This window comes from Somniosus microcephalus, unplaced genomic scaffold, assembly GCF_052327205.1.
Source record: "Somniosus microcephalus isolate GS21.2 unplaced genomic scaffold, FLI_Smic_1.0 scaffold495, whole genome shotgun sequence".
Taxonomy (NCBI): Eukaryota; Metazoa; Chordata; class Chondrichthyes; order Squaliformes; family Somniosidae; genus Somniosus; species Somniosus microcephalus.
Genome location: NW_028225682.1, coordinates 194,479 through 205,858, shown reverse-complemented (window position 1 = coordinate 205,858; position 11,380 = coordinate 194,479). Strand labels below are relative to the sequence as shown.

Below are 11,380 nucleotides of genomic sequence, written 5' to 3'. Positions count from 1 at the left end.
ATACTTCACCAAAGTGGTCTGTCTTCTCGTATAAATGTAGATAATATCAGCAGGCTAATTGGTCAGGGACTGAACTTTGGGTCTTGCTTCAGGATGGGGGCGAAGGATAACTCCTCTGTGTGCTTTGAGTAGTGAAATTGTAAATGTGTTTATACTGAACACATTTATTTTTGTTCTAAATATAGTACACAGAGGTCTTTATGTCTCAGAATTATTTTGACTGTGATTTTATATGCTACTTTATTATATTGACTGTGATTTTATATGCTACTTTATTATATTGGTATATTATGCATTTACACATGGTTAACTCTATTTTTTGATACAGTATCCCAAGACTGCAAAGATTATTGAGCTGCTACAACCCAAAAGAGCCAGTTTTCCTTGGAGAGCGTTACGGATATGGACTGGGCACTGGCGGATACAGCTACATTACAGGAGGAGGAGGGTAAGTTATTTAAACAAGAGTATGTGAGGACACCACTGAAGCAACTCAAATGGAACCTTGTTGGCCTGGACATGGATTACCCGGGCACCCCTTATTTAACTATACTTGTCTATCCAGAATCTGAATCAAGGTAGACAGTTTTTTATTTTGCCATTTGGCAGTACTTTGAGATTATTTTCTCTCTGGCGAAGTAGAACATCCCTTTTCTTCAATGATTACAATTTCTATTGAAGGGTGGATTCAAAACCATCCACAACCACAATTGGTTCAATAGGTCAGCCTCTTCTCCCCAATTTATGGAAACCTTTCAAATGTCCCATCAGGTGTTCATTTTAACATTTCTTAGCAAGTCTGACATTGCCCTAGAATGTGTAGTTTTTGCTGGTATTCAGTCAAAGTGGCTCAGTTGTAACACCTTTGCCTCTGAGTCAGAAGGTTGTGAATTCAAGCTCCACTCCAGAGACTTGAGCACAACATCTAGACTGATACTCCAGTGCAGAACTGAGGGAGCACTGCACTGTTGGAGGTGCCGTCTTTCAGATGAGATGTTAAACCGAGGCTCTGTCTGCTCTCTCAAGTGGACGTAAAAGATCCTATGGCACTATTTCGAAGAAGAGCAGGGGAGTTAGCCCGGTGTCCTAGCCAATATTTATCCCTCCATCAATATCTAAAACAGTTTGTCTGGTCATTATCACATTGCTGTTTGTGGGAACTTGCTGTGCACAAATTGGCTGCCACGTTTCCTACATTACAACAGTGACTACACTTCAAAAGTACTTAATTGGCTGTAAAGCGCTTTGGGACATCCAGTGGTCGTGAAAGGCGCTATATAAATGCAAGTCTTTTCTTTCTAAGACCTATCTCTAGTATCCCAACAAGCAGACCTCTCGGGGACATAATGTTGGGCCCACCTTAATCTATTTAACAAGTACCTATACATTATCAATGCCACCAGATGCTGCAGATATGTAATTCTAAGCTGTATTTATTAACCTTACCAAACACTCCAAGTTCCTCCCCTCCCATGTTTATAATAGGAAAGGGCTGTGGGAAGTATTAACCATAACCCTCTTTTCAGCATTATTGATATGAACAGCCCATTTGCCATTAAAGATTACAGCCCCGATTTTAACCCCCCCCCCCCCCCCGGCGCTTCAAACAAGAACAGAGTGAGCAGAGGATTAAAATATCAGAAGCATGGCACTCACAGGAGTCAAGCTGCACACATGCCCACGCCATTTTAAGAGGCACATTTCTGGCAGCATGTGAGGTTTTTGTCCCAGGCAGATGAAGGTATCATTAACATTACAAAGACGGAGTGAGATGGCACCATTCAGACCCCGAATGCATTTTAACCAGCAGCAGCGAGGTTGGCAGCTGGTGCCGGCCTTGCCAGGTAAAATGGGCAGCGAACAATTTTGTACTTAAAGGGCTGCTAAGTGTTTGTGCAAAACTAGGTATGGGCAATAAATTCCCGGCCTTGCCAGCGACGCCCATACCCCTAGAATGAATAATTAAAATAAAGCCTTCCTGCTCACCGCCGCTCCTGTTCCCGCCCCCTGCCCCCCCCCCCCCCCCCCCCGGCCCAGAGATCCCCAACCTCCAGGCTCCGAACCCGCAGGCCACTGCCAGCTGACACGACCCCTGCCAGGCTATCATTCGCCCCCAGCCACTGATCGCTCCCCACCTTTCCCAAGGCCAGCGATTCCCCCTCTGAGACCCCTCTCACCCGAGCGAGATCCCCCCACCCCACACAAGGCCATTACTTACTTGTGGGCCACTGCTAACGCTGATCTTCCACCACTTACTTTCTTGGGCTCCTCCCACAGCATCGTTCCTATGTAAATGAGGACCAAGGATTACTATCTGGGGCTCTTCAAACCTCACCATTCCTGCGCAGAGTAAGTAGTTCAAAGATGGGTGTGCCCAAATTTCTAGGCCTGTGTCCTCTAATAATGTGGCGGGAGACTTCAGACAGGTTGTTGATGAGTCAAGTTCCTCTAGTTGTTGGCATTGAATTTTTCTCTTGTTCAACAGTTTCAAAGGTGTGGAGATGCCGGTGTTGGACTGGGGTGGACAAATGTAAGAAATCACACAACACCAGGTTATAGTCCAACAGCTTTATTTGAAATCACAAGCTTTCAGAGCGCTGCTCCTTCATCAGGTGAAGTGGAGAGATGCATAAAAACACAGCTTATATAGTCAGAGAATAATGTCAGATGTTTACAGGTAATCTTTCTAACTGCCATTTATCACACATCGGCAGAGAGATAATCACAGCAATCAAAGGTGTAAACGGTGTCCAAACAGGTCAGTCAGGAAAACATTACATCAAAGAACAATGAGGTGGGGTCACAAGGGGTCAAATGTTGCAGATGCTGGGGTCTGTATGAAAAACAAAAAAACAGACACCACCCGATGAGGACACCACCCACCAGGTACATACTCATGTGACTCGGCCAACGTTGTCTACCTCATACGCTGCAGGAAAGGATGCCCCGGAGCATGGTACATCGGCGAGACCATGCAGACACTGCGACAACGGATGAACGGACACCGCGCAACAATTGCCAGGCAGGAGTGTTCCCTCCCAGTCGGGGAACACTTCAGCAGTCAAGGACATTCAGCCTCCGATCTTGGGTAAGCATTCTCCAAGGCGGCCTTCAAGACACACGACAACGCAAAATCGTCGCGCAGAAACTGATAGCCAAGTTCCGCACCCATGAGGACGGCCTCAACTGGGATCTTGGGTTCATGTCACGCTACATGTAACCCCACCTGACGTAGGGTCATCCAGACTCAAGTCGTCGTTGGCTTGTTCTCTCCACACAGATGCGGCCGGACCTGCTGTGATTTCCAGCAAAAAAAATGTTTTTTGTCTTTTTTTGTTTTTCATACAGACCCCAGCATCTGCAACATTTGACCCCTTGTGACCCCACCTCATTGTTCTTTGATGTAATGTTTTCCTGACTGACCTGTTTGGACACCATTTACACCTTTGATTGCTGTGATTATCTCTCTGCCGAGGTGTGATAAATGGCAGTTAGAAAGATTACCTGTAAACACCTGACATTATTCTCTGACTATATAAGCTGTGTTTTTATGCATCTCTCCACTTCACCTGACGAAGGAGCAGCGCTCCGATAGCTTGTGATTTCAAATAAAGCTGTTGGACTATAACCTGGTGTTGTGTGATTTCTTACAACAGTTTCAAAAGTCATCGTATCCAATTAAGTTTTCTTCTCCTTTGTGCCCATATTTTTGCGCCTTGTGCTCATTATCAAATTCAGTCTTTTTGGAACCATTGCATTCGCATCATAGAATAATGTTCACACATCTTGCGATCTCCAACTAATTCATTATGTACTGAAGGCTTGCAGCCAAGTTGCAGAACCCTGCAATGCCTATACATGCCAACCTAGAAAACTAGCAAAAGCTGAACCAGACCCCAAAAAGCTGAGAACTCAAGAGTGGCACTGACATGGAAACAAGTACTTTCACAGGCTTTCTAAAGGCATACACCAGGGGGGAGAAATTGGGTACCTTAGTGCCTCCCGTTAGTGCCTCCAGGGGCGCTAACAGGGCGATACCAGCTTTGTGACCGGGCGCGGCAATAGTACTGACACCCACAAAATTGAAGCGGAGGTTTGTAGCGGTGGTAACCACTAGCGCCACGCTCTCCTGCAGCCGAAGATCGTGACGTCATCCGGGTGTGCAGCGCCCTGGCTTTGAAATTCACTCTCGCCCCCTGCCTGAGTGCCTGTCGTTAGCAACAACTGGCAGAGGAGGCGGAATGCAGTCGGATGAGCACTGGAGGAGCGCTTTATAAAGGTGTCAACTTCAGGTATTTTTTTAGTCGACAAAGAATGCTGCCTTGTCAGTTTGACAAAAGCAAACCGGCGATTTGAGCGTTCTCAACTTGAGGGAGTATTCTGCCTGAGAAAAATTTATCACTTTCATTTGGCTTACATTTGATAGTGCAACATTTCCATCATTTAATGGGGGCTGTACTGGCTCTGGACCTCGCCCTCCTGCATCACTGTCGGAGGCAGAGAAAAAGATTGCAAAATGTGGCCAGAGAGAGGAGGGCCAACAGGGCTCTCAACAGGAGGCCTTACCCTCCCAGGGTATTCCAGCAGCATTTCTCCTACATCAATCTCGCTGAGGAACAGTGTCTTAGAAGGCTCTGCTTCACCAAGGATGTGGTCACAGAGCTCTGCCACCTCCTACAGCCACCTCCTCGAGCCTCACATCAGGAGCACCACGTCTCTCAATGGCAGTCAAGGTCACCGTCGCCCTCAATTTCTTCGCCAGCGGATCCTTCAAGTGTGCAGCAGGAGACATATCTAACATATCACAGTTCACCGTCCATTGCTGCATCCGCGAGGTCACATATGCTCCCTACAGAAGGAGAAGGGACTACATTTCTTTCCCCATGAGGCGAGAGAAGCAGTGCGAGCGTGCATGTGGCTTTGCCAGGATAACGGGCTTCCCCATGGTGCAGGGCGCCATTGACTGCACCCACATCGCTTTGTGGGCACCTCATAACAATCCTGAGGTATTCCATAACTGCAAAGGCCACTATGTTTCTATAGGGATCAAGGGATATGGGGAGAAAGCAGGGACAGGGTACTGAATTTGGATGATCAGCCATGATCTCATTAAATGGCGGAACAGGCTCGAGGGGCCAAATGGCCTACTCCTGCGCCTATCTTCTATGTTTCTATGTACCAATCACTTAATATGCAGTTAGTGTGCGACCACACACAGCTCTTCCTCACCGTCAATGCCTGCTATCCTGGCAGCAGCCACGATGCCTTCATCCTGTGGCACTCTTCCAGCCACCACATCAAGCTAGCAGATAGCCGCTGGGAGACGAGGGCTATCTGCTCTTCACCTGGCTCATGACTCCCCATCTCAACCCCAGCACTCGTGCCCAACACTCATACAATGAAAGCCATGCTGCCACAGGAACATTATTGAGCAGACCATCGGAGTGCTCGAGCAACTGTTCCGCTGCCTTGACCGTTCGGGAGGAGCCCTCCAGTACTCAGCTGAGTGGGTGTCCCTTTCGTCATCATCTGCTGTATGCTGCAAAACTTGGCCATCATGAGGGTGCAGCCATTGCCACCAGGCATAGCCGCAGCACCTCAGGAGCAGGAGGAGGAACAGGAACACGAACATCAGTTACAGAGTAGGCTGCCACTCAGTCGGCCTTGTTGAAGGGCGGTCCGTGACCGCCTCATCAGACTTCGGTGCCAATGAATTGGAGGCCACTTCCCGGTTGCTCAGCACGTTCCCATCATTCCATCAATTTCTCATTCCATACCACACCCCAAAGCTGAAATGAGACACAGCCCCAAATCTGCAACATTCCAATAATAAATGTATCCAAATTCAGCAACCACATATATTCAGCAACAATATTGACTAATCACCTTTGTGCAAACCCTTACTTCTGCTCTTTACAGTGCCTTTCCCTAATCTACTGCTCCTACATAGTGTCCCCCAGTGGCTGCAGCAGGGCTGGTCGAAGGCTGCTGAGTGTCGGTGCCAGAGACTACAGATGGTCTTGCAGGACGCCCTCGATCAGCTCTGGGCCTGGAAGGCCCGGCTGTAAACTGCGCCACCTCAGGCTGGGCGGCGACAGTCTGGGCTGGCCGGATGACAGGCAGCAACAAGTGCAATGGCGGAGTGGCAGTGGTGGGATCAGAAATGCTGTCACCCTGAGAGAGGACAGCAGGTTCCTGCTCCACTGACCCACTGCCACTACCCCGGGGCAGCATCTCAGCATCACTACCAATCTGCTGGAGCACAGATTGCTAGCCTGCTGCGAAACCGTGAGATCCAGTGACGATGGCAGCAGTCAGAGCTTGCGTGGCATCAAGTTGAGACTGCATGAGAGCAGTCTGAGATTCGATGCCACCAACCATTGACTATGACAGCACTAAGACGTTGCGTCGCTTCCGCCTGTGCTGCAATGGAAGCTGCCACATCGCCCATGACGCGCGTCATGAGGTCTGGATCCGCACAGTCTCTCTGGGAGTCCACCATCCTCTGCAGAGTGGAAATGATGGGCTCCATGGTGTGCGCAGAGCTCTGTGCAATGTTGGAGGCGGACTCCTCCATGCTCCTTACCATTGCAGAGAGGCTCTCGGGCACCCTTGCCATTGCACCTATCATCTCGGAGTGCATGGACATCACCCTTCTTGTGAACACCTCCCCACTGAGGTCCTCATCTGAGTCCTATGCAGCAGAACTCGTGCACGAACTCGCCCTCCGGGGTGCTAGCTCCTGAGCTTCCTTTCCCCCTGGCCTTGCTGCAGCCCGCTCGTCCCCGGTGCATCACCCAGTGCAGACTCCTCTACTAAACTTGCCTCTGAAGATCGCGTAGTGCCAGTATCTGAGGTAGTGTCTGCGGGTGAGAGATGCAGTGATGCGGTGCTTTGCTCCTCCTCCTCCTCTTCTCTTTCCTCACTCTCAGTGGGAGGCTCAGGGACAGGCTGGTCATTTGGTTGCTGATTCTCTGAAGCATAAAGGCACAAGTCTTGCGTTAAGGTGAGGGAATGGGGGCAGGAAGTGAGCAAGGAATGCAAACAGTATCAGGAGCTGGAAATTGGGAAAGGCCTGTGGTGTGAGGGGGAAGTAAGATGAGAGAAGGAGAGGGGATGAACATACCGTTGTTGCCCCCAAGGGGGGGTCAACGTTGCTGACGGCCACGCCGCCCACCACCTGCTGCCGAATGAGTCGCAGCACTCGCTCCTCCAGGTCTGAAAGCTGCTGGAGCTGCGCATCACCCCCACCTGTTCTGTGCTACTCCCTCCTATTGTGAGCTATATTGGCCTGCAAGAGAAACAAATGTGTGTGAGTCAGAGTCCAGCTGTGTGTTTGGGAGATATGCCTGCCGTAGTTGAATAGCTGTGATTGTAGGCAAGGTATGAGATGTGGCTGTGAGTTTGAGTAGGTGAAGATGATTGGTGGTTGAGTGGTGGTTTGTGCAGTGTGTACAGACTGAGATTCAGATGCTGGTATTTCGGATCTGTTGAAGCATGTGAGGTCATTGAATTTCTTCTGGCACTGTGTCAGGCTGTGTATGACCACACTACTCGCTGAGACCTCCTGGGCCACTTACCTCCATGTTGCCCTGAATACCTGGGGCAGTGGTCGCCTCCTAGTGTCTGGGAACAGCACTGCCCTCCTTCGCTCCACTCCCGCGACCAATGCCTCCAGTGCCTCATCCATGAAACGACGTGCTCCCTCCCTGGGAGTGGGATCAGCCATCACGATCAGGGGATTGCGTTCCTTGCAGGTCGTCTTCTCAGCCAGCAATGGCTGATAATGAGGATTTGCACAATGAGCACATACCTCCCGTTTAAGAGCTGGAAGGGGCCAGTGTGAAGGATCATTCCCGATTGCATAGCACCTGAAATTCATTATCGCTCTGCTTGTAGCGCCCCTGTAACACCCTGATTAGGTCATTAGCACTTGGTTTAGCGCCCCAGCTCTTTCCAGGAGTGCTAAAAGCCAATTTACGGAAACCTCAGACTCATTAGTGCCTGGCGCTAATTTTTCACGATTTCAAAATTTAGCGCCCCAAACGAGGCGATGCCGAATTTCTCCCCCCATATTCCTTATCTTGTATTAGAGGGAAAAAAAGAAAAGTGCATGAATTTCTGAAAGGGAAACCCAAATGTTGGAAGCACAATCTTATTGGTGTATTTTGAATCTATCCATTAAAAGTGATGAATTCTGGTTAATTTTAAGTACTTTCATAGTTCACAAATAATAAATTTGTAATGTAAAAAAAATGACACTTGGATTTTCAATAGATCAATCCTGATTTACCCAAAAGTTACTTCAACGGTCACTGTCCACTTCACAAAGGCACCCTAATCCCCTCCAGTCCCAGTTCACAAGACATTGAGGTTGATTTTCATGTGGAGCGTACATTGAGCAGGCAGTAGGTAGGGTGATGGCTCTGCCCGCCCGATTATGTTGGCAGGAGGATCGGTCAGTTTTCATGGTCTTATTTAAATACAACAGGCGAGCTGATTTGGAGAGCATGAAATCTGCAGCCCTTACAGAGGCAGGTGCACTTTTCAAATGTGTGAGAGTTATTGGAGAAGCAGGCAGCATGACATTGTTCCCTGCCCCCGATTCTCGTGGAGCAAGTGAGAAACAGGACAGAGATCCTCTTTCTCGTCAATGGGCAATAGGTGCCCTGTAAAATTAGCCAGCAGCAATCGAGAGAGGTGGCTCAGCAGGTCAATGCCAGCAGTGTTATTTTAAGGACCTGGCTGCAGTTCACCAGGACTGCCAAGGTAAGATTCCCCTTCACAACTCTCTATACAACCCTGTACCACCCTACTTAAGCCTCAGCACTATCAATCCTTCCCTTCCCTGCTTCCCATACCTATTCCCGATCACAACAGGGCATTTCACCGCACCACTTCCTGCTTGCACTCATACATTCAACACCACAACTACTTTCCCCTTGGCTACACTTCCTGCTTCTTTCTCTCAACATACACACTATTTTAAGCTGCCTCATAGATCTTCAAAACTCTTCAACAACGCACACATTAACCTACTTCTTTCAGGAGAAATTGGCACACAATCAAAGGGAGACTTCAACAACAGAAGGCAATCCTACACTGTAAACTCTGACACCAATGGATGATGTGACTATCAGCATCATTGGCAGGGAGAGGGCATGCAGCATTGCAGATGATGATGCTGGAGGTTACGTACAGCAGGGTATTTGGACATTTTCCCATTATTTTTTCTTTTCATTTAACCCTCCTGGTGTTACATTCAGCATGACAACCTGGTGCGGCATTGTGCTGCCACTCATCTGTTACTGCTTATCCTTGTCATTATGTTTTAACCCTTGTCCCTGCGCCTTTTTTCAAGGTCCTTCAGACAACTTGAGATCTGCAATCATATAGATGGGAGACACAACCCTCCCAAAGGTGCACCATCACTTGCATTTACCCTTCCAAGCACCTACACAGAAATCAGCATCTCACATGGTACAGATAATGAGTTAGAGGCGTCTGCGCTGGGTGCTTCACCCAGCACAAGTGAGTAGGAACAGGTGCAGGTGGAAAAGACAGCCCAGGAAACGACTCACTGGAAGGGAAGCATGTCCTAGTTCTGCTAAAGAGGATGGAGATGCAGAATTTAGGGGACAGTGTTTAAAAGAAAAATGCTCTCTGTGCACTAGCAATTGCTGAATGTATTAGACTGCATGCCAGGGAGTTACCGCAACATCTCCGAGATTGTGAAGGAGTCCACTACCAACTTGTGTGGGATTCTGGTGCATGGCAGTGACGCAATGAGTGGAGGATGGACAATTGGCACAAGATGAAAGCGTTATGCCAGCTGTTGGAAAGTGGGCACTGACCTGTATGAAGTGTTGCTGGTGCTCACACACCAGTTGCTCATTAATGGAGTGGAAGCCCTTACAATTCATAAAGGCAGTGGTGTCATGTGAAGTAGCTTACAGGATGATGTGAGTGCAGCCAGTGAAGCTATGGACTTGGGGAAAGCCTGTAATCTGTGCATACTCCAGAGCTCTATCCTGCATCTGGATGTTCATGGAGAAAGTGATGAAAGTATTTGCGCAAGCAAACATGGCAACAGTCACCCGCGTAATGCAAGCATGAACTATATAGACTGATGTTACTGATGTCCCCTTTGGCAGCCTGGAAGAAGTCTTATACAAAGAGGTTCAGGGCTGCAATGACCTTGACTGCAACAGGCAATGCTGTGCTAGCTGTGGCAGTTGGTTACAGGTATTGTTGTAGGAAGTGACACAACTCCATCAGAGCTTCCCGAGAGAGTCGCTGGGCTTGAATTTCACAGGGCCGTGGAGGTGGGAATGGAGGTGTGTGGGGTGTTAAAATTGCAAAAAGTGGCGGGTGGGGGCAGGGGGCGGGCCCAACCCCGCCTCCAAGCAATTTTAAATACATCGTGTTTACTGCTCCCGTCTCCGTCCCGCCTCCAAGAGGCGGGATAGGCCCTTAAGGCCCTTAACAAGCACTAAATTGCCTCTATTATCCCATTTTGAAAGGCCTTGGTGATTTTAACCCTTTTCCGACGTAAAGCACGCTTGCTCTGAAACACGACGGTGAAACCTGGCGGGAGCACAATTGGATTGCTGACTATTAGCTGCAGCTCCACCATTAAATAGGATATTTGATCAGCCATCATTTGCAGGTGGCAGGACTTTGTTGTCTCAGGTCTGGGGGAACTTTTAGAAGGCATAGCCACAGCTGTGGAAGTTTGGAGCCTGACACCCATCTCCAGTGTGACCTCCTGGGAAACCCCTCTCGCCACCTTCACTGAGCGCTTCCTCAACTGAGACATATATCAAGTAATCCTAAGCCCTCAATGTGGAAGTCCCATTAGCGAAATGACACACGCCACAACTGCAGCAGTAACCATCAGATTTTTTATTTACAGTAACCATCTGATGGCTTTTTAACATTAAACATCAAATTTCACCCAGGTGACTACCCTTGTACTATTTGTGCAGTATCTTTCTCTTACGCGTGCTCCTATGTGGTGCTTCCCCTGTGGCTTCAGCAGATGTGGCGGCCCCTTGCTCACTTTCTTGCTGCTCCTGTCTCGACACCTTTGGCGGGCGTCCTCTGGGGTTGCGAACCTGTGAAGGCTCGCCAACAGTCTCCTGCGGCTGTGCAGGGGTTGAGACGCCAATCTCAGTTGGGTGGGGCTCTGACCGAGGACTCTGCAGTGGCATGGAAGTGTGAGCGCATGGAGAGGAGCCCCCACTTCCTTGATGTCTGCCACCAACTTCCCTCTCATGGGTCAGGTCCCCCTCAGCGCTTGCAAGTTGCTTGAGAGCACCTTGCTGCACATCAGGGGGGCCATGGGGACCCGTATCTGCACTGGCAGTCCTACTCAGAA

The 11,380-nt window shown here is 49.0% G+C and overlaps 1 long non-coding RNA gene across 1 annotated transcript in view; it reads left to right on the top strand.

The window, feature by feature from the left end:
* Positions 1 to 295: 295 nt before the first annotated feature.
* LOC147081640 (uncharacterized) overlaps positions 296 to 11,380 on the top strand; it is a 33,769-nt gene continuing 22,684 nt past the window's right edge. The window contains exon 1 of the long non-coding RNA XR_015076527.1: positions 296 to 448. This is a non-coding gene — a long non-coding RNA (uncharacterized LOC147081640). The remainder of the gene's footprint in view (positions 449 to 11,380) is intronic.